At 34.2% G+C, this 25,204-nt stretch overlaps 1 protein-coding gene across 2 annotated transcripts in view; it reads right to left on the reverse strand.

The window, feature by feature from the left end:
- Positions 1-3,334, reverse strand: part of LOC140446048 (uncharacterized) — a 423,658-nt gene extending 420,324 nt beyond the window's left edge. For both annotated transcript variants that reach the window (XM_072538562.1, XM_072538561.1), the window contains exon 1: positions 2,741-3,334. The gene's annotated coding sequence lies outside the window, so the exon portion shown is untranslated. The remainder of the gene's footprint in view (positions 1-2,740) is intronic.
- Between the last annotated feature and the right edge of the window lie 21,870 nt (positions 3,335-25,204).

The raw sequence follows: 25,204 nt of genomic DNA on the forward strand, positions 1-25,204 counted from the left end.
TATATCACAAACTTTATTTACGTAGATGCACAGAATTGTATATCTTCCTTATATCCTCGAGTTATCAGTGAAGATCTTTATTATACGCATACAAAGTCCTTTCTCTCAAACAATACATCTTAACAGATGCGTATTATAGTGATTATGCATTTTGGGGTTCTGCCAGGGATCGTATCCCTTTATTACTTCTTTGCGTAATTTCAGGGTCATTCGATACGCGAAGTAATTGATTTATTTATTGTTGACTTCGAAAATAGACCCCCACCAAGTGTTACAACAGTTAAAAATACTATTTCAAACATTTTCAAACTTCGGGATGTGTAAACAGTTGTAAAAAGTGTCAAAAGTGTACAAATTGCTAGGGAAGTTAACGTGAATGCTCGAACTGTCCAGCGAGTTCTCAAAAGGAATGGGTATCACCGTTTTAAGATACAACCAACACAAGAACTGTTTCGGGAAGATAACTTTAGGCGGATGGAGTTTTGTGAAATTAAGTTAGATAAACAGAATGAAAATGTACACTTTTTAAAAAGTATTTTATTTTTTGACGAATCTTCATTTTCATTACATAAAAAACACAATCCATCCGTTGCAACGTATTATTCTCGGAAAAATAAGCACCTCAGTGTTCAGTGCGAACGCAGCATCCGCAAAAGTTAAATCTTTGGACTGGGATGTTAGGCGACCATATTTTCGGTCCATTTTTTATCGATGGGAAATTAAACGAAAAAAATGCCGAATGGCATTTGCAAATATCCATGTTTGGACTCCATACATTAGTATGCTGAAGACATGACATCTGACAATACAAGTCCTTAAGGAGAGATTAATATCGCGGGTACGCAGTACAGCCTTAACTTTTTTTAATCCAGTTAACCTTTATTAAGAGCCTCAATTTGCCGATCTCCTATTATTCCAGAATAAGAAGGATATCTAAGTCTGTTCCAAACGAAGACTAAATAAATGACTACCGAAACCTTCGAAATATTCGTAAAGAAAGAAAGAGTCAAAACAATAAGTATTTTTATTAAGTGCAAGCAATAATAGAAACCTCATTAAAAAACTTATTAAATTAGGTAGAGCAAGAGTTAATTACTTTTCAGTATACAACTGAACGAAGGTCACCAATTAAGAACACTTGTGTCGAGCTATGCAAATGTTTCTCACCCCGCAAGGAAATAAGTCGCGAAGTGGCAATTGAGATAAGGACTAATGGCGATTTAATGAAGATATAATCTGATCTAACTACCAAATAACACACTTTAGGGCAATTTAAAATATTTTAAATATTAATACAGCAAAATAATGGGATACTGCATGTTATTAGGATCTGTAGTACAGATTTACTACCTAAGCAAGTAATAAACCTTAACTAAAAGGTCGTTTATTGCACCTAGTCAACAAAGTTTAGACCTTTTCTCAGAGTTCTTTTGTGATGGCTATCTATTGACCGTTGCCGTCATCTGTCAACATAATACATAATCCAATAATTTTAACTTTCTTTTGGTAAATTATACATAAATTTTGTATTTTACAAATATACCATAATTCATGGGATAAAAAGATGTTTTATTTTTTATGTCATATGTTTTAATTTATATTCTTTGACTAAGGAACTTTAAGAAAAACAAAATCTGCAAAAACAATAAAATCAGTGATATGACATAGGTACTTCGAAATGAAATTATTTAGCAGTAATTGTATATTAAGTGTGCAAAACTAACAGCTAAAAACTTATGCCAAAGAGACGAAATGGAAATTCTCTGCAAAAATTACATATAGAAATAAAACAAGACCAAGAAAATTACACGAAAATGCGAAATACCACCAATAAAACAATTGATCATAAATAGAATTCAACCAGTATGCAAAAAATATATAAAAGTTTAGTAGAATAGATACAATACAATAAGAAACACAATAAATAGAAGGAAAAAGAAATAGACAACCAGAAAACATAGATAGTTAAATAGTTGACTGTTGTTAAGCGTTAAGCCTAAGTATGATAATAGCATAGATGTATACACAGAGAATCATTTCGTAAATGAACACACGAACTAAATATAAACATAAAATAAAGAAATAATAATTGCATAAGATCAGAAAACGAGGGAATACGAAGGCAATCGATAAGGGAACTAAATTATACATATTTATATATAGCATGTATGATTAAATACATGATGTCCATGCGTAAAGAGTATAACTAGATATTACTTATTTGCTTTTGGTTTAAATAATGAATATACACAGTAAATTTGTAAGATCTTACCTATTAGATATCCTCCATTAACGTTGCAGATTGGTGAATATATATTTTACATACAAGACTATATTATTCTTAAACTAATTAAAAAGTAGGATGCTATTGCATTCAAAATTGTTAACTATAACATTATTTAGTATATATACCTGCTTGGAATAACTAAATTACAAGATGGAAACAAGACCCACTGAAGCTTTAAACAGAAAAGCTTTGTTTAAATATTTGATACCTATTTAGGAAGTTATTTTGTCAAATTTATTGCATTGCACTTTACAGCCATGTTTTTTCTCACATCTATCGAATATGCAGGTATAATGTAAACGAATCAAATATAAATTATCAATTTAATATTATCTATCCCATGTTTTGTTCAGCATTTGACGTTTTCAAAGCACTCAATTGTTGGAAACATCATAATAAAATAACATTTAAATGGTGGAAAAATTTGACAGACTTAAATTTAAAAAGACTTACCTTTCAGTTATTTTAAATTCTCCAACAAATCTGCATTGTATTCCAAAAACACTGTAATCCACAAATTTTCACTTAACACTACCCGAAACACAATATTTTGTTTACACTGACAATGATTAGACATCACAGCTCACTAGGGAATTTCACAAACATTTTCTCTACCTGATTCGAAAAGAAAACGAAAAAAGTGCCGAACAAAGTTTTGCTTTATCGCGGATTGTAAACAAACTATTTGTATGTAAACAAACACTGACTTACGCTAAACACTAAAGCGAACAATAAATTAAATTTATCATAAGGAAAAAACGGCATTCACCATCAAAACCGAAGCAATAAAACAAAACGCCAAGTTGTTAAATTCTCCCATCGTCCAAAAACGAACAACAATCGCCCTTATAGACAAACATAACCTATATAATACCACATTTTTGCCGGTTTTCGCTTAGTTCTCACAATAATTTTTTAAAATAATGAATAAATTAACGTTACAAAACCGACACATTTATGGAAACGGCTACATCTAACCTTATTTTCCATCGTCATTATCTGTGAAAACGACTTTTTCGCAGAGAGAAACGTTAATCCAAAGCACAGTACGATCTCGCTCGGCAGACTGATGCGTTTTGTTCACAGCTGTGCTAGAGAGAGAGAGGGAGATAGTATATAGAGAGTTATATATTTATTTTCCCCTTATATACTCGAAGTATATAAACCGTTCTACCGCTGGTTCTCGTATTCTGCTAGCTTTTGTCGGATACCTAACGAGAACGTGTACTCTGCTGAAAATTCTTTATTTCTTTGCCTCAAATTCGAAACTTACTGTATAATAATTATATCTTCAGCAGAACATAGGATCTAAAATTTTTTTATATTATTTGCAAGAAATAAAAATTATTGTATACATTATACAGTAAATGAGTAAGATTTTTAATCGAATGTTTAGTTAATAGTGAAAGAAATAATCTTTTTAGCCAGCCGCTTGGTGAGTGGTGAATTGTGTATATAACTGTTATGTATGCAAATTCAGGACCGTACTAGAATCAAATGTATACAATTTCAACTAATAATTGAAAGTATCTGTAATTATGAACACTTTTCTTTCATGTTGAATACAATTAATAGGTATATAAATAATATAGGTATCTTTTTTTCTACTTATATAGGTAAGCATAAGCGTACGATTTACTAGCTTATTTATATGTATCTTTTGGGCAATAATATTTTAATTATAAGTATATTGGATAATAAGTATATAGAATATAATATATTCTAATACAATATAATACAATAATATATATGTTCTAATATAATTTAATTTAATATTATAAGATTCCTTGGTATCTAGGTGTATGTTTCGATACATGTAAGGTAGAGGCACCAGTACCTGACACTCTAAGGCCGGAAAAATACATTTTCTGATATTAAAACGTTAATTTTACTCAGATTTTTTTGTTCTCTTAAGGAAAATGTAAGATTAAGTTTATTACTAATAATTGTACATGTGAAAGGAGATTTGATTTAAATAAAACTTAGCCAAAAAAAAATTTATTTTTAAATAGATCCCCAAATGTTTTGTCCCCAATAGATGACATTGCAAATTTTGCAGAATCCAAAAAAATACCTAATACCTGACATATCAAATAAGGTATTTAAATAAAAAAAAATTAACTTATTTATTCAAATATCTAATTAAACAGGAAAACTTTATTATTTCTGGAACTCTGTACATTCACGATTATTTAAACCTGCTGGTTCGTTGATCTTCTCCACAATATCAGTATGATCATACCATATTGCATCCTCTTTATTTGTCCATTTCCACGAATTAAAGTTGCTGTTGACCATGACACTAACAAACGCCTTATTTTCTTCATATTATCTTCATAAATAACAATAACATGTTCACCTTCTTTTAAATGAGATTTGTTGAATGTTGGAACAATAGCTGGAATGTCATCACCACTATCAGATTCCAAATTTAATTGCTCATCAGATAGAGATGTTTCAGAATCTGAATTTTTCTTGAAATTTCGTTTTTGTTTTCTTTCAGAATCTTCTTTTCATCAGAATCTGAATTTTCCTTGTAATTCTGCTTTGTTTTTTTTTTCTTGCAGAATCTTCTTTTCGTCTCGTTTTCGTTTCCGCTCTTGCTTTTTCTGTTCTTTGAATTCTTTTTCCATTTTTTTCTTTAAATGGTATTGTTTACACTGAGTAGAAATTGCAACAGAAGGCAAATTTTCTGCGACTCTTTTTTTCGTTACATTAGAACATGGTTTGTCTGGTCAAAACAATGCCTTCCTAAATGGAGTAGGAATTTTTCCATCAATTGGTTATATATTTTTCAGGCAATTTTCAAGGAGACTCTGTTGTAATTTTTCTAAAGTAGTTGTATTGTTGAACATTAAAATCGAGTTCAACAACTGCAACATCGCCACCTGGTGGAATATTATCCGTATCAAAATGTGGTTGTGGATCTTTATCTGTATTGCATTTATCCATGCTGTTCTCCTTGTTATCTGAACGGTCTTCTTCAATAGTTGAGATTTCAGGGTCATTTAATTTGGGAACGATAAATATGTTAAGTTGTTTTTCATTTTTGATCTTCAGCCAAACTTGAAAAAGACTTAAATGTTGTATATTTCCGTTCCACGTATCCGAGTCTGCTACATTAAATTCTTGTAACAAGCCAGGGTCAACGTAAGTCTCTAACATTTGTTGAAATGTTTTTTCTTGTGGAGTTTCTTCTACGGGGAATGGGTTATTGTAAATTTCTGTATTATTTGACTTGAAATATTTTTGGTAGTTGATTGAATTGGCGTTGAATTCGGGTTACAAACCTTCTTCTTCTTAACATGCCATACACCAAAGTGCGTAGGCGACTATCTCATTACTAGAATTCTGTTCTTGGCGGCGTGACACAGCTCGCCTGTATTGTGTATTCCTGTCCATTCTTTAATATTCCTTAACCAGGATAATTGTTTGCGGCCGGCTCCTCTCCTACCTTCGATCTTCCCTTGTAGGATTAACTGTGGTATTTCATATTTTGCTCCTCTCAATATGTGCCCAAGGTAACCAATCTTGCGTTTTTTAATTAATTCAAAGAGTTCTCTTTCCACGCCGGCTCTCTTAAGGACGTCATCGTTTCGAACTCTATCCACCCAAGGTATGCGCATCATTCTTCTCAATGACCACATTTCAAATGCTTCAAGTTTGTTGATAGATGTTTTTTTCAAAGTCCACGTTTCCATGCCATAAAGCAAGATGGACCATATGTAGCACTTGACCATTCTGTAGCGTATTTCGAAATTTAGGTTTTGATTACATAGGAGCGGTCTGAATTTCACAAAAGCTTGTCTTGCCATTTGTATTCGGGTTTTTATCTCTTGTTGTGGATCTGATTGGTCATTGATTGTGGTGCCAAGGTATTTAAAAGTTTTCACGCGTTTTATGCGATCGTCACCTATGCATATTATCGGGTTTTCTGGAGGGTTTCTGCTAATGACCATATATTTCGTTTTCAAAATGTTGATTTTGAGGCCATATTTTTTACCTATGCTATTCACCCTATCAAGTAATAACTGCTGATCTTCCAAATTATCAGTTATAATCACTGTGTCGTCCGCATAGCGTAGGTTGCTAATTGGTATGCCGTTCACCTTAATGCCTAATTCCGTGTCTTCTAATGCTTCCGCAAATATATTTTCAACATATAAATTAGAAAGCATCGGAGAGAGTATGCAGCCTTGGCGGACACCTTTCCGGATTTCAAATTCATCCGTATATTGGTCTTGATCAATCCTCACCTTTGCCATTTGGTTCCAGTATAGATTCTGAATAATTCTGATCTCCTTCTGGTCCATGTTGGCCCTATGTAGTAGTTCCATCATGATAGTAGTTGTAGTCGATGAAGGTGAGGTAGACATCTTTTCGTTGATCTAAACAGTTTTGTATTAAGGTGTTCAAACATAAACTTGCCTCTCTTGTTCCTAGTCCACCCTTAAAACCGAATTGTGTTGACCCGCTAAGTTCTTCTAGTATCTTGTACATTCTTGAGTGTAATATCCTAAGGAAGAGTTTCAGCAAGTGACTCATTAAACTGATTAAGCGGTGTTCATTGCATTTTGTGGCATTAGCTGTTTTTGGGATCATCACAAAGGATGACTGCAGCCATTCTCGCGGAATGTAACCAGTATCATAAATTCTATTGAACAGCTTTACCAAGATTTCGATATTCTCCTCGTCTAGTAGTTTTATTGCTTCTATATTAATTTCATCTGGACCTGTTGCTTTATGCATCTTTGTGGTTCTAACTGCATATTCTATTTCACTTCGCATTATTGATGGCCCTGATAAGTTTTCGGAAGGAAGTTTGCGCGTTGGTTGTGTTGATCTTTCCTCATTAAAAAGTCTTTCTGCGTATTCTTTCCACGCCATTGCTATGGGTTACAAACCGGCAGCATGAAAACATTCAATACAATTTTCGGAGTAATGGAATTCTCTATGGCTTTTGCTAGAACTGGTCCAAAATTCTTCTTCATTTTTGAACGTTTGTTTTGTATTCTCCAATTGTTTATTTCATTTCACCAGCAAATTTTTAGGGGTCCCAGGGTCTAAGGGATGCAATGCAATAAGAATAATTTTTGTTTCAGTACAGAAATCACTAAGAGGCAAAGTCAAGTGACTAGAATGTCCATCAACGAAAAATATAATTGGACACTCAATTTCATTTTCCACAGCCCAATGATACAAAACGTTTGTTATATACTCATAGAAAGTTTCCGCGGTCATCCATCCACTTTCACTTTTACCAATTGCAAAACATGTTGGCATAGAGGCAGATATACCGATGGAATCCTTTCATAAGCAAACATCACCATGCCTGGGGCAAGGTTTCCTGCTGCGTTTGCTGTCATAAGAACAGTAGGCACTCTTGCTCATCATTTGGTAGATGGCTGTAGACAGTGGAATCTCCCTTGCGTGTAAGAACTCCTTTAGGATTCATATAAAAAGCCGATTCATCAGCATTGAATACTCGTTTAGGATCATTAAAAATGTCGTAATGATTATTCTCATCAAGGTACGATTTAATATCCCTAAACCAGCAGTGTAAATTTTTTTCATTGACAGATGACCTCCCGGTGGTTAGGATTTGCGCGACTCTATGTGTCAACTCTGGATGTCTTTGTAGAAAGCGAGAATACCACTTTTTGCCAGGTCTTCCATTTGTGAAATTATTTTCACGTTTGTTAATTTTGAAAATTAATTTTACAGAATCATTGAGCTAAAGCTTTGTTGCTGGAAAACCACGATCAGAAATATAAAATAACCATGTGACCAATAGATTTTCTTCATCAGGGGTTAAATTTGTAGCAGGTCGCTTTCTGCATTTTCTAGGGTATTTACCACTTTTTTATATATATTAATGTAGTTCTTGGGAAACACCAATAAAACAAAACACATGAAAATAGGTACGCAACCACAAACACTACGGCCACTTGTTATAGAAAATGACGTCATCGAAGCAGTTAACGAATTTGTATACCTGGGAACTCTCGTCAATACTGAAAATGACACTACCGCAGAGATATACCGCAGAATTTGCACGGCTAATAGATGCTATTTTGGGCTTAATCCCCTTTTTAAATCTACAGTTATATCAAGAAATACAAAAGTAAAACTCTTCAAAACAATAATACGCCCAGTCCTAACATATGGTTCAGAAACCTGGACTTTAACAAAAAGCAATGAAAACATGTTAGGATGTTTCGAAAGAAAAATACTAAGGCGCATCTATGGAGCGGTAAATGAAAATGGTGTCTGGAGAAGACGATACAACTTCGAACTCTATAGGATATACCAGGAACCAGATATCGTAAAACACATAAAGATAGGACGTCTGAGGTGGGTAGGCCATGTAATGCGGATGGAGCAAACCGACCCAGCTAGAAAAAAGCTCCTTGATAGACCTATTGGTCAAAGAAGAAGAGGAAGACCCAGCACACGATTCCTAGATAACATCGATGAAGACATGAGAAATATGGAAATACGTGCTTGGCGGAGGAAGGCGATGGATAGGGACGACTGGAGAAAAATTCTTGGGGAGGCTAGGACCCACACAGGGTTGTAAATCCAAAATGATGATGATGATGTAGTTCTTGGGATCCCATATTTTTTGCTTGTTGTGGCAACAGGCATTCCGATGTCAATATCTGCCAGGGCTTGACGTAGTGTCTCATTAGAATATTTCTTCGGCATTGTCAACTGAAATACAAAAAAAATCTAAATTATTAAACAAATATTATTTGGACCTAGTAGCTGACATATATGTTAGTAACCAATATCAGACATGGATGTCAGCTATTGGTACAACATAAAATTATAAATTTTTGGTTGCATTTACAGGGTTATTTACGTGCTTCCTACTTAAATATTCATTCAAAGTATAAAAACATTTGAAACCCGATAGCTGACACTAGTGTCACTTACTGGATACTCGCGGATCTTGTACATTTATATTACTGTTAAATGGATTTACACTAAAAGACTTACCCTTTAAATACACATTAACGTCACACACCCAATTTATGTAAACTATTTTCTTAGCGTTTTTGCTTAGCTTTCGGCAAAACGTGCACTTTTACGTCACTTATAAAACTAGTCAATGTCACCAACCTTAAAATTTATTTTATCGGCGCATTGATGCCAACATATTCAAACTATTACCCAAGGAAGCAAAGACCGGAAATACTACAGACTAAACTGTTTCAAATAGTCTTAGTACATAAATAACAAATTCTGGTGTCGCTTATTGGGGTACTGTCAGCAATGGGAGCCACTACCTTATGACTTAACCATGTTGAACTCTGTCAAACGCTTTTTGGAAGTCTATATAACAAATGGAATACGTTTTATTATATTCCCTGCATTTTTGTAATAGTACAGTCATTGCTCACAATACCTCTTTTGTTCCCATTCAACCTCTAAATCCAAACTGTGTTTTTGGATTTAAACTAATTGTTTTTCAATTAGTTCGGCAAGGAGACAACATGTCTCCTAAATTATTTACAACTTTGCTAGAATACGCTTGTAAAACAATAGATTGGAATGAAAAGGGCATCAATGTAGATGGAAAAATTTTAAATAACCTTAAATTTGCAGATGATATCGTTCTTATTACAGATAGCTTTGATCAGGCACAGATAATACTCCAAGAACTCCATACTGCCACAAAAAGAGTAACTTTTTCAAAAACACAATTTATGACAAATTTAGTCCACAACAAAAACATCTCAGTAGAAGACAAAGATATTGAGCCAGTTGACTCCTATAAATACTTGGGCCATGCGATCAGAATAAGTCGAGACAACCAAACAATCGAGCTGAAAAGAAGAATAAACCTCGCTTGGACTGCATTTGGAAAGATGAAGGATCTTTTTAGGTCTAAGATTCCAATGTGTCTAAAAAGAAACGTATTTAATCAGTGTATTTTGCCAGTGATGACCTACGGCGCAGAAACCAATGCATTATTAGTGATTAGTGTAGTAGAAGCTTGAAGGCTTGGAGATTAATATAGACACGACGAAGGTTATGGTCGTTAGCAGAACACAAAATATGCAATTAAATATAAGAGTAAACAATAAGAACATTCAAAAGGTCTCCGAGTTCAGATATCTCGTTAGTTGGATAACTGAAGATCTAGATCCAGACATAGAAATACGTGACAGGATTGAACAAGCCAGAACAGCATTTACTATTATGAGAACCTTGCTAAGCAACAGCAGCCTTAACTTAACGCTTCGATATCGCTTTGTAAAATGGTACATTTACTCCATACTGCTGTATGGTGTAGAAACCTGGACCATAAAGGCCAATGTGATGAACCGATTGGAGGCCTTTGAAATGTGGGTATTTAGAAGACTACTTAAAATTCCTTGGACAGATCACACAACAAATGTCGAAGTATTAAATCGAATTGGCAGAGAACGAGATTTGCTGCCAATAATAAAAAGAAGAAAAACTGCTTATCTGGGTCATATATTTCGAAATTCCAAGTACCAGTTCTTAAAGTTTATTATGGAAGGAAAGATAGAAGGAAAACGGGACATCGCAAGAAAGAAATACTCATGGTTTAAAAACATAAGGGATTGGACAAACCTCGATGCCCATGCACTCTTTAGAGCCACACAAAACCGAGAGGAATATGTCAGAATTGTCGCCAACATCCACTAATTGGATAGGGCACCTTAAGAAGAAGAAGGGAGAATCATCGACAAGGAGATTTCTGGTAGCCAAGAGAGATCGAAAGGATCGTCAGGATGTTTTAGCTAGATTACGTGGCCGTAAGCCGACCAGAGGAAGGAACGATGAACGACATTAGAGAGAGATATTGCAGAATATTAGGGAAATTTCACAACCGTATGTTTTGAGAACAATATTGCAGCGGCATAAAGTTTGAAACGAAACAAATAATAAAATTAATTTGTAAGGTTTTTTTGTTAATTTTCGATAAAGTAGTATCTGTTAATAATTGATAAAGCTAATTAAATTTTGTGCTGCGCAATTTAATTTTTCAAGATAGGAACATTGATATTTCTGATACATTTGTTTATACGTTTAAGAATTTTCTAAAGGATTTTACCATTATATTTAATTGTAGTGAATATATTTGAATTTTATTTATTTCCTTCTACTACGGTTTCTTATTGCGCACTAGGTAAAGCTTAAGGTATTTCTGAACTCAAATAAGCACCCTGAGATATAATAAAATCTAATAAATAATTTGGCGTAGTAATTAAAAGATCCAGATATATGAAATAAAACTCAATAAATAAATTTTGCTTTTTAATTATATTGAAATTCATTAAAATTCGAATTTTCAAATTTCTAACATATATATGTTGCAGTTTAATAGCGAAGATTTACTGTATCAGTAATGCCAGTCAGTTTTTGTAGTATTTTATCAGAATTAACAAATAATACCGAGTCCATACTTTACAGTTCCCTGCTTATCTTAACAGTGTGTATTATCTTGACTTCGCTTATCTACGTATTTGTGTTGTCGATACTTCTTTCCTGAACAAAAGGATTTACTTTCACACTAATATGTCAGTTGCATGTTACAGTAATGATTGTTTTAGAGTAGGTACTCTTTATAAGATTGAAATTATTCTAACAGAGAATTGAGACAATAATATTAAGCGCAATAATATAAGTGAATTAGAATAAGGGGGCACAATTCTATGATTGATTTAATAGTCACTAATAGAAAAATCCACTCAAAGCAGATTCTAGATATCCGAACTTTAAACTCAGCAGACGCAGAGGCTAGCACAGAAGATACAGCTGAAACAATTAGACGACAATAAAGATATAAACGCGAGCTTAGAAAAAATTAAAAACAACATTGAAGAAGCAGCAACAGAAGCTCTAGGAAAACGCAAAGTTATACTGAACAAAAGAAACAACAACAATACACCATGGTTCAGAAAGGAAATAAAAGAGAAATGTAAAGAGAAACGAGAGACCTACACGAAGTACAAAACATCAAATACTCCATAATCCCGAGACACCTATAGAATAATACGAAATGAAACAAAGCAGTTGGTAAGAAGAACAAAAAATTAACACTGGGAACAGTTTACAAAAAGGATGGAAAGCTACTTCTCCGGTACACAAAAACAAATATGGAGATTCATAAGAAACCAACGGAAAGAAATGGCAGAATTGAAGGAATACAATAACATACCAGCAAACGAATGGGAAAGATACCTGACGGAACTATTTAAAGGAAAGGAAAATAATAATCACAATAATGCACCTGAATTAAGACACGAAATAGAAATCAGTTTTCAGGAAGTAGAGATAGCCATAAATTCACTCAAAAATAGAAAGTCATCAGGATCAGACCGAATAACCAACGAACTTCTAAAACACAGAGGAGGAAGTATAACGCTACAGATGACAAAACTTATACAAAAACTGATTTTGCACTGCAAGATACCAGACGCATGAAGAAACAGCATAATGATACCAATGTTCAAGAAATGAGATAAACAAGACCCCAACAATTATAGAGGTGTAAATCTACTAAACACCGCACTTAAACTTACCACAAAAGTCCTAACCAACAAAATCAATAAACTAACAACTTTATCAGATGAACAAAGGATTCAGATCCGGAAGATCCTGCATAGATAACTTATAATAAACTTATGTTATAGTCATATAGTTTTAAAGTTATTTCATACCACCACTTGTACTTGCGGCCCTGAGGAAAATTTCATTCAAACTATTAAGCTCTTAAAGAAATCCTAGTGAAGATCCCTGGACTAGAGGGATGGATGATATAAAGATTGATGGATGGAAAATTTTATGGGAGGCCACCGTTCAGCAGTGAGCAAATATAGGCTAATTAATGAATACCAATATACTTTAAATTAATATTTCTAATGTATATAAAAATATAAATAATTACTCTCATCACATCAGAACTCTGCTTAATAAAAGATATGAAAATGAACCCAAAAAATTTGAATGAATATCTAAAAATTCTAAAATCAATTTTCAAAACAAAAAGCAATGGTAATTAAGAAGATATTCTAGTATGATGTAAAATAGGCGAGTTACTTTTAGAGCACTTTCTTTAATAAAAAATATTTGTGCAAATCTGTGTTAAACTCATAGCTTTTGCCATATTTAGACAATCCTCTGAGATTAGAGATTTGTACTAGTCGGTATATTTCTGATTATCTTTTACAAGATTTTTACAAAACTTCTAGACTCTATTTTTTTTTTTAATTTGATAAAATTATTTACGTACAAAACTTTTTAAGTTATATTTTTGGGTATACCAGTGTCGCTTGATTAAGTGAATGACTTAATTAAGCGACGACGTATTACTATAATCTCATAATATTTTCCAAGAGAAAAACCACAAATATTATATCCCTAATCGTTTCTTATAGAAGACTCAGCAGTCAAAGTGGAACGAAAATTGGTTTATTCCGAGAGAGGTAGAGGAAGCTGTAGGAAACCTAAATCAAATGAGAGGGTGCAATTTTGATTAGCTTTTTAAGGAATCATTACTAAATATATAGATTTTTAGGTAAAGAACTCAATGGATATATCCAGACGGAAAAAAGAAAAAGCAATAAAAATATTATCATCATTGTTTTTAATACGTAAAAATTTCCCATGGTGTAGTACTAGGTAAATGGATATTAATTATTGGGTAAATAGAAAAAGGTCCTGAAAGAACTTCAGTCAAATCCAAATCTAGTCATTATTGCCGCCAATAAAGGAAATGTCACCGTCGTCTTAAACATTTTCTTTTACATTAATAAACTATCTGATCACATGAATACTTTAGACTACGGATCAATTCCTAATAATCCAACTAACTATTTATAGAAAACAACAAAAGCCGTCATCAATAACACCTCTCTTCCTATTGACATAAAGTAATCTCTATTTCATCGTGAAAAGTCTTTAAGAACACCTCGAATATATGGCCTTCCCAAAATTCACAAACCTGATATTCCTCTACGTCCCATTGTCAGTACATACAACTGCCCTACACAACCATTGAACAAGTACTTGGCCAAAACTCTACAACCTCTCGCCGAAAATGCTTCATCCTTCGTTAACAATTCTTTTCATTTTATCGAACTTCTTAAACATTACCCTGTCTCACCGTCAGACATTGTAGTAAGTTTGGATATCGTTTCATTCTTTAAAAACATTCCTATAGACGAAACTCTCAACATTATGAAAACTAAATACAGTATCCAGCAAGATCACTAATCTCTCATTAAACATTGTATATCCAACACTTCTTTTAACTTTCAAAATCAATTCTACAGACAAATAGATGGTATCTTCCCACTATCTCCAGTAATTACCAATATCTTTATTGAAGACTTCGAGACCCGAGCACTATCCACATCAATGCTCAAACCCACATGTTGATTACAGTATGTTGGCGATACGTTTGTCATTTGGCCCCAAGGCAGAGATGATTTGGTGTCTTTTCAGGCACATCTGAATGATATACATCCTAGTATCCAGTTCACGATAAAGGTGAAAACTGATTCATCCTACCCCCTACCAATCGTTATTTGCATGCCAACTCTCATCATCCACCTTCACAAGTTAATTCAGTCATTAATACCCTTGCCTCTAGAGTAATATGCCTTTTCGATGATGCAAGTAGCTGCGAGAGCTGAGCTCTCTAGTTTAAAACAAGACCTCATCCAAAACGGTTATCCCGAAAATGACACTAATATGAGCATCCACAGCTTTGAACTATATCAGTTATACACTAATCTAGATATTGTGAAATTCGTTAAAGTGCAGAGACTTAGATGGGCTGGACACATTGCTAGGACGTCAGATCACGAATACACGAAGAGATTAACATTTTCAAAACCAGCGGGTACAAGAAGCAGAGGACGACCACGAATCAGATGGATTGATGATGTGGAAGAAGACTTACAGATTCTAGGGGTTAGAAGATGGAGGGAAGTTGCCAGGAATCGACAGGAGTGACGACTTCTTTGTGAGCAGGCCAAGATCCACAACGGATTGTCGAGCCACTTATGATGATGATGATGATGAGCATCCACAGACATTAATCTCCCACTCAATCTCAACCCAAAGTCTCAGACCCTCATCATACGAGAGCTTGTCTTCCTAACATCAGAGTGTCACTGACAAAATCGATAAAATTCTTAAATTAAGAGGAATAGGTAATATTTAACCCCCTCCCCCCAACAAAAACTTTCAATCAATCAAAGAAAACATTTCAAATGAACAACACGCATTTTATGAAATTCCTTGTGCAGACTGCCAAGCTGCGTTGACATTAATTCGAACTCGAATTCGAGTTAAACTGGCATACGAGTTGGAACGAATGTAAACAGCCGAGTTGCTGGAATGCTAGTAAACGAATTCGTACACGCATGCCAGTAAGAAAAACCGACGTGTTGGTTAGTTGCTCGAATGCGAGAACAAGTTTTGTGAGTAGATCCAGCATTTATAACCTAAAAATATTGTACAAACAGTATGTCGCGTTTTACGGAAGATGATAATGTAAAATTTGTTGAATTATATAGCACTTATCCATGTTTGTGGAATACTGAAAGAAATGGGAGACAAACTTACAAGCACAAAAGATGTGACCAATAAAATAAAAAATCTTCGTTCTACGTATTACCAAGAACTTAAAAAAATAGAATCATCTATTGGTGTCGTGGTTTATTATTTTACACAATTGTCTTTATCTTTTTATGCGGTCAAGACCAACGGAATCAAATTTAGAAATATAGAAGCGAAGCACTAGCACATTCCTACGCCAGGAACTGTCTTTCTCACAAGACCGAAGTAAAATGGCGTACGGTAGGATGCTCTAATCTTAACTTAAAAACACGTCTGTCTCTTTTGGTATATGGAACTCGTCTCTTATCTCAAACACACGTCTGTGTCCTTTGGCAGATGGCTCGTGTTGTAATGTTTAGTTTTTAAAACCGCTGTATTTTTGTACACTAATACCGCTGGCTAAAAATACGGGGAGAATTAAAACTAACACAAAGTCTGTTACTATTTTATAAATGTTTATATATATTTTCGAAACTGCAACAGTTATATAGTGTCATTTTTATTTGTCCGATCAATTTTTATAGTGTATTCAAATGTTCCATTTTGACTCTATCGACTCTATCATAGGCTTGTCTAAGATCCACAAACAAAACATGCAGGGGAACTTTACTTTTGTATCAAGTTGTCTGTATCTCCTTTAAGGCGAATATTTCTTCTATAATAGATCTGTCGTTTTTAAAACTGGTCTGGTACTCTTATAAGACTCCGTTTAGTAATTTAATCGATTTCTCAATATTCTTTGGAAAAATTTATATGTAGCATCTAATAAGTCTGTACCTTTATAGATGTCCTACTTCAATTTGTCTCCTTTTCTATACAGCGGGCATATTCGAGTCTCCTAAAAATCAGTTGGCATTATTTCATTTTCCCATATTTGCACATATTACAAAAGAAGAAATATTACACGCATTAAAAATAGTGAAGAGTGGGAAAAGCTCTGGACCTGACATGCTTCCTATAGAAATCCTAAAAATTCTAGATGAGAAGCACATTGATGTTTTAGTGACACTCTTGAACCAAATTTATAGTTCAGGCGTATTACCCAAAGAGTAGTCAACGTCGATTTTTATTTGTCTCCCGAAAAAGAAAAACGCAAGAGAATGCAGCGATTACCGCACCATTAGCTTGATGTCTCATGTGCTAAAGTTACTACTAAAAGTCATCCATAACCGAATATATCACAAACTGGACATAGACGTTAATGATACACAATTTGGTTTTCACAAAGACCTAGGAACGCGTGAAGTTCTTTTTTCACTTAATATACTGATACAAAGATGCCTAGACGTCAATCAAGATATATACGTATGTTTTATTGACTATAATAAAGCATTCGATAAAGTACGACATAAACAATTAATGAATGTCCTGAAATCAAAGAAGATTGACTACAACGACCTCAGGATCATATCAAATTTATACTACTAACAGCGAGCAAAAGTACGTGTTAACGAACAGCTGTCAGAAGAAATTGAAATAAGATGTGGAGTGAGACAGGGATGCGTATTGTCGCCAATTGTTTTTAATGCCTACTCCGAAGAGATCCTGAAAAACGCTCTTGAGGGTGAAACAGCTGGAATAAAGGTAAATGGAGTTCCCATTAATAACATTAGATATGCGGACGACACTGTGATCTTAGCCGAAAATATTGAAGATCTTCAGAGACTGGTGACCAGAATAGCGGAGTATGGAAAAGAGTATGGTCTAACAATGAATGTCAAGAAGACGAAATTTATGAGAATATCGAAAACTTAAAGAAATAACGAGAATCTTACGAGAATAAACGGAACAAACTTCGAACAAGTGAACAAATATGCATATCTGGGAACAATGATTAACTCCACAAATGATTACACTCAGGAGATCAAAATCAAAATAGAAAAGGCTAGAGAAAATTTCAACAAAATGAGAAGAGTGCTATGTACAAGGGATTGGAACTAAGAGTTAGGTTGGCGAGGTGCTATGTTTTTTCGACTTTATTTTATGGAATGGAATCTTGGACCTTGAATGCGACATCAATGAAAAAACTGGAATCATTCGAGCTGTTTGTATATAGAAGAATTCTGAAAATATCGAGGACAGAACACATCACAAACAAAGAGGTTCTGAGAAGGATGAATAAAGAAATAGAAGTTTTAAATATAATTAAAACAAGAAAATTGGAATATCTCGGACATATTACACGTGGAGAGAAATACACCTTGCTCCAATTGATTATGCAGGGAAAGATGCAAGGAAAGAGAGGCATAGGGAGGCGTAGGATGTGATGGCTGCGCAACCTGAGAGAGTGGTAGTACGGATGTACATCAAATGAACTTTTCAGAGCAGCCGTCTCAAAAGTCCGAATAGCTATGATGATTGCCGACCTCCGCCGCGAAGATGGCACTTGAAGAAGATATTTGCACTATCAGTTGATATATCCTTCACTGCAGTTGTTCTCCACCAGACTTGATCATTTTGATGCATATGTCATTTTTCTGAGTACTTCTGTTATTTTTCATTTCTTGTATTGCTGTCAACACCTCATCCTCTGTAGGCTGCCTTTCAACTATGTATCTCATCTTCTCTAACTGTCCAGTTGACTAATATCTACTGGATCACTCATTAAATTTTAGACTTTGTCTTTCATATAACTACAGTAACTTTGGTAACATTTTTCCATCTTCTTAGCTTCTTGATATAATGACCTCAACTCTTTGTTTTTGAACTTAAGCTTTTCCCATTTTCTTAATTTTTTAATAATATAAAATTTCCTCTTATTTTTTGAACCTTTCTTCTATTTTTTTTTAACTCATTATGATATCTCTTTTTCTTTTTACGCGAAGCTTTAAATTTCCCTTTAATTATTCTATATTCTCGTTTTTTAAAATCTTTATTATCTGTTAATAACTGTTGTCTAGTCCTCTTCTTTTCCTTTGCTATCACCTGATACTCTTCGTCAAACCAATCTTTGTTTTTACTTCTTGATACTTTACTTCTTGATGATATTTTCTTTACGAGAGGTCTCCATTTCGAAGGTAATTGGATGCAGTCATCTCTTTTATTGAAAAAAATTGGATAATTCTTGGTTTTTAGAAGCCAAGGGGGGCTATGGTTCTAGAGTTTTCAAAATCAAGTGAACTAAAGCCCATACAGTACAAGTTGCCATCTAGAGCTCGTACAGAGACATCTTCTTATTATTCTTATTTGATTGTTTTCTCTTGTATTTCGTCTTTCTTTTTTACCACTTCGTCATGTATGTTTGTGTTCCACCATTCTGCCTTTTTCATTTATTATTATTTTAAATTTGTCCCATTTTCTTTCATCCCCATTTCCATTTCTTTCTCTCCTTCATTTTGAATTCTCTATCATTTTTTTGGATATCTCTCTTCTTTCGTCAATCATTTAGTTTTTATTTGCAATTCCGCTGTATTCTATCTGTTCTTGCTGTACCAGTTTTCGACATGTGATCTCTGTCTGTGACGCGTTCCTATTTCCGTTCTATTTTCTGCGCAAACCTATTTTATTACCATTACCATTTCTATTCATTATTTCTCCACAATATCTTAACATTCACGCACTTTTTTTCGTCTCCTCCTATCCTTGTGTTTCATTCTCACATCAGCAAGATTCTTTCATATTTTCTCTTAATTCTTATTTCGTAAGCAAACATGGTAAGCAAACTTAAGTTGGTTATTTTAGTTCCGTGATTTACCACAAATAATTAAGCTAGATAGTTTTATATTATTATATATTCTTTCACTGCCATTGATTTTGGGATGATTTGAAGTCTTAAAATCAGTTTAATTAATATTATTGTTAGAGACAGTTGCCTAATGAAGTTTTAAAGCTCATTTGGGAACGAACAATTATTATTCTAGACATGAAATGCTTATTAACACTTTCATTAGTTCAGGACAGACCAACATACGAAACCTTTTAGCCCAACAGATATCAGACGCACCCTTACTATCACATAAACATCATTTTATATATCATTAAAAATTCAACTCAACGCATTCTCCCATCTCCCTCAGGTACTAAAAATATACGTCTGTCTCTCTCGGATCCATCAAAATATGTTTCCAATTCCAGGAACTCCCTTTCTGTCTCTGTTTGGCCTCAATAACATCTATAGAAAATTATTCACGAAATAGTATTTTCTGTCTTTGTTTTGTCTGTGAGGGAAAGGTCGTTTGTCTCTGTCAGTTTGTTGCCCCAAGGCTTAGCCGATGCTTTTATGTTACGTAGCAGCTTGCTGCGATGTGGACTTGGGCCAATGAATTAATCTACTCGACTACACTGTTAAATTTATCGGTGGGACTGGTATTATTCTCTAAGAGACCCTGACTGTACACACTGGCTCCTGCATGTTTACAGTGTACTCTTGAACCAATGATTAGTGGGGTAAGGCATTAACGCTTGTAAGTGTATTTATTGAACGGTTACGATCAAGGGATTCCGTTTTTGAAACAATAGTATTGGACGTGAAAGGAAATTGCTGATTTTTCTTTTGTTTTAATTACAGGATGTAGCAATAAATGTAATTACAAAACTATAAACAGGAGAAAATAATTTTGGAATAAAAAGTTTAAATTGCACGTTATACGATTTAACCGATCGTAAATCTTTTTTCTATTTTTTTATATTCACAAAAACAGTAGAACGAGGACGTGTTGTTCAGGTAAAACGATCGTGAAGTGTCCTTTTAGAGCTTAGAAATATGCAAATTAATAGTATACAGGGTGAGTTCTGAGTATGGAACGCCTAAATCACTTCGGCCAAACACACCAAAGTAAATTCCAGTTCCAAGGGACATGAGATTCCTGGATTGAGGTGTTCTCATGTCCGAAAATTAAAGAGGTCACGCCTCTTGAGACAGATCGCATGACTTGGAGGTTGGAGAGGCTTTTCTCGTTTTTCTTATCTTGGATGTCCTGAGAAATAGGGCATCTGAGAGGCCTTTCTATGGCGATGTCGCTTTTTTTATAAGGAGTGGCGTTATTCGCATTTCTCCCTCTTGTCCTTACTTTTTTCTCTCCGTTTAGACTGACTTTCGTCGCTAACTGATCGCCCGGCCATCAAGCATATGCATGGCCCAGGAGTCACGGTTGTACCTTCTTCTGGTGCACCTGTAAAGTAAAGTTATTTGTGGGTTCTCTCATGGACTATCTAAATCTCTAAAACGGAGATTAATTAATAAAGTGAAGCATTATCTTAACCTAAGTGATAAAGTATGTATTCCCAGGTGTACAACGCCCTCACATGTTTCGTGTGTATATACTTTTGGTATTGTTTTTTTTCTTAATAAACGAGCCTATTCTACCTATGCTACTACTTCAATTGTCAGGTCTATCCCATTGAGTCTTGTGTTCTACTATGTGACTATCTCTTTTGTCCATTTCTTCACTTTTCGGGTTTCTAGTAAATTATGTTTGAGTTTTCTGTATCTGATCTGTTTTTAACATAATTTGTCAAGTTCTTTCATTTTTAATGATATGGTTTCTTAGGTCGTGGAATATTCCGTACAAGTTTGCGCTCATTTTTTTTAAGATCCGTACTTCCGTTTCTCTGTTAATGTGAATTTTGGGCTATTTGAATCTTCTTCCTGTTGGTCTTAATGGTTTGGCCCCATACTGCTGAACTATATGTTATGGCATGAATGACAATGCTGTTCATTTCGTTTTCAGGATTATCTTGGAATACTGACAATAATAGCTTATTGAAACTTTACAATTAATATTGTTGTAGTCATAGCCATCTTGACAATCAACCAAGTAATATTTCAAGTTTTATTTAACAATCTTTTACAAAATGTATATAATTAAAAAGACCTTTTACCCACACTAAATATGTGGACAAAAACCCTTGAAATGGTACATTCGTTATTTATTACATTTTTGTTAATACATTGGTGTGATGTTAAAGTTTTTAACAGATACCCTGCATGGCAATATAAGACTCATAATTTGGGGGTTGCTGTCTCTAAGACGATGTCTCTGAATGAACTCTAGACGGCAACTTGTACTGTATGGGCTTTAGTTCACTTGATTTTGAAAACTCTAGAACCATAGCTCCCCTTCGCTTCTAAAAACGAAGAATTATCCGAGAAGCCATAGATATTAAAAAAAGGCCAAATTCTGTCAATAAAAGAGATGCCGGCATCCAATTACCTTCGAAATTGAGACCTCTCATAAAGAAAAATCAAGAAGTAAAGTATCAAGAAGTAAAAACAAAGATTGGTTTGACGAAGAGTATCAGGTGATAGCAAAGGAAAAGAAGAGGACTAGACAACAATTATTAACAGATAATAGAGATTGTAAAAAACGAGAATATAGAATAATTAGAGGGAAACTTAAAGCTTTGGGTAAAAAGAAAAAGAGATATCATAATGAGTTGAAAATAAAAAAGATAGAAGAAAGGTTCAAAAAGTAAGAGGAAATTTTATTTTATTAATAAATTAAGAAAGTGCGAAAAGGTTAAGTTCAAAAACAAAGAGTTGAGATCATTATATCAAGAAGCTAAGAAGATGGAAAAATGTTACCAAAGTTACTGTAGTTAGATGAAAGGCAAAGTCCAAAATTTAATTAGTGATCCAGTAGATATTCGTCAACTGGATAGTTGGAGAAGATGAGATAGTTGAAAGACAGCCTTTAAACAGGCCTTAAAGTTAACAGTTACAAAAGGTAAAAGAAATAATAAGTTAGACTTACTCACAATCAATTTAATTTAACTAATCGGACGACCGGTTTCGCTTTCTATAATATGCAAAGCATCTTCAGGTCACGATACAAAGTTAAAATGATGCCGGTTTGTAACTTTGCCGGTAACTTTGTATCGTGACCTGAAGATGCTTTGCATATTATAGAAAGCGAAACCGGTCGTCCGATTAGTTAAATTAAATTGATTGTGAGTAAGTCTAACTTATTATTTCTTTTACCTTTTGAAATGGACTCACACAAGCAACACATTCATGATTTTAACAGTTACAGTGTGAGACGGATTTCACACCATTTCAGCTTCTTATATATATATATATATATATATATATATATATATATATATATATATATATATATATATATATATATAGTAAGATGCCATTAAACGTATTAGTTTTATAAGTAATATTATAGTTGTGTTGTCATAGTTTGAGTATAAATAAAATTATTATTTTATAAAACACCTTTTTATAATAATAGTTTACCCATATATTCAACTACTTGTATTTCTTTCCTCTTCAATTTGCTAGAGTAACTTGAGATACTTGTCTAGTAAAGCTGACATTTCTTTTATGACATAAAAATCACACTTTATTCAATTCAACACGCAGTTTCAAAAAAATGACCTAAACTCGTAACAGTGCTCAACAAATAGAGTTAAGTTGGGTGTAACAGACCAAGACGAGGGTGAAATATGGAAGGGAAATAACGGCGGTTCATATCGTAGGAGACGGACATGCAATGCGGGAACAAATTAAATATATAACTAAATACATGGATAGTTTTATAATACATATAAGGAACTTTACTTAAAGTAGACATTTGAACAATAATTTATTTAAAAATAAGAATTTAAGGTATAAACTAAAAATCTAGTAAGATATTTATCATGAATTTTAGGAAACGAAACAATTTTAAAGTTTTGATCAGGATATCGATAACTTGCTCCTGGTGGTAATGGAATTTGAGTTTTAACATAGAATAGCGTCACAGACTTTAAACAATGAATTAATAATTTTTCCTACAAAACATAATGAAATAACAGACGGGACAAGCATATTCCCCTGTTGAGAAACATAAGGCCTTAGCTGTTGTCTTCAAGACCTGGGGGTTTGCACCCCACTTGCTCCCTACAAGTTTCCGGAGAAGGTTGTTTCTCGTAGAAACCTTTTGTCTTGTGCTCTGGCAGTGGAATTTATACGTTAGTGACCGGTCTAGTATTACTCCAAGATATTTGGGTTTATCAGTATGTTTCAAGCATTGTCTCTCCCAAGAAACATTCAGTTTTACATGCGCCAGTTGGTTGTTGAGATGGAATGCACATAATTGGCTTTTAGTAGGGTTTGGCTTTAATCAGTTTTGTTTGTAGTAAGTAGACATCATGTTTAAAGCATCTTCCATTGTCGACTCTACTTGTGTGAGTGTTTTCCCCTTTACGGCTATACCAAGGTCGTCAGCGTAGACAAAACTCTCAGTCTGAGGGTGTATTGGTTGGTCGTTGGTGTAGATGTTAAATAAGGACGGCGCCAGAACGCTTCCTTGTGGTAGGCCATTTTTTTGGGTTCTCCATCTGCTCTTCTTTCCATTTAGCACAACGTAGAAACGTCTATTACACAACAGTGATCTAAGGATATTTACCAGGTCATAGTCAAGCACAATGTTATAGATCTAAGTTAGCAAGGTTCTGTGGTTTATCGTATCATAGGCCAATGTGAGGTCTATTAAGGCTACTCCCACTATCTCTTTCTGCTCAAATCTCTCCTCTATGTATTCTCTTAGGTTCAGCACTTGGCCTGTGCATGATTAACCTGGTCTGAAGCCTGCTTGTTGTGGGATTAGTTTTGCATCTAGTGTTTCCTGGATGCGGTTTAAAATGAGGCGTTCATACAATTTATACAAATGGCATAACAGAGATATCGGATGGTAGCTACTCGGTAGTTCAGGGTCTTTCCCAGGTTTCAGAAGGGCTACTACTTTTGATTTACGCCACAGTTTTGGAATCAGGTAGGTAAAGCGACAGATGTTAAATAGATCGAGCACCCATTGTCTCTGCTCTGTTAGGATATCGTCCACCCCAGGTAATTTTCCATTTTTCATACAGTCAATACCATTTTTGAGCTCTTTGATGGTAAATGGGTTTCGCAAGAGAGTTGTTTCCTGGTCTTGAGTTCTTATAATCTTTGGCATTTTGCAACGATTGTTTGTTTTGCCATTCAGAAGCAGTTGGTGGGCTATCTGATTTGGCGTTATTGCACATAGCTCTTTCATCTCTATGGGATCACCATTAAGTTTTTTGATTATACTCCAAGCCTGCTTACTACTGTGCGTCATATCCATTTTACTTAAAGTCTCGCTCCACCGTTGTTGTCTGGAGGCACTTAGTGTTTGCTGCAGTCTCTCCCCTATCTCTGCCGTAACTTCGCTAAATGGGTCTTTACTATATTCTTCGGTGTACTTTGTCATAATGTCTTTTGTTTCATCTTTCAGACCAGATATGTAATGTTGTTGACATCCTCTGGGTATGTGTTTACATGAGATTCGTTTTACAAGTTTGATGAATGCCTCATAGTTATTGGGGATCGGGACTATATTTTTCACTTGTATTTCC

The sequence above is a fragment of the Diabrotica undecimpunctata genome, chromosome 7 (assembly GCF_040954645.1).
Source record: "Diabrotica undecimpunctata isolate CICGRU chromosome 7, icDiaUnde3, whole genome shotgun sequence".
NCBI lineage: Eukaryota > Metazoa > Arthropoda > Insecta > Coleoptera > Chrysomelidae > Diabrotica > Diabrotica undecimpunctata.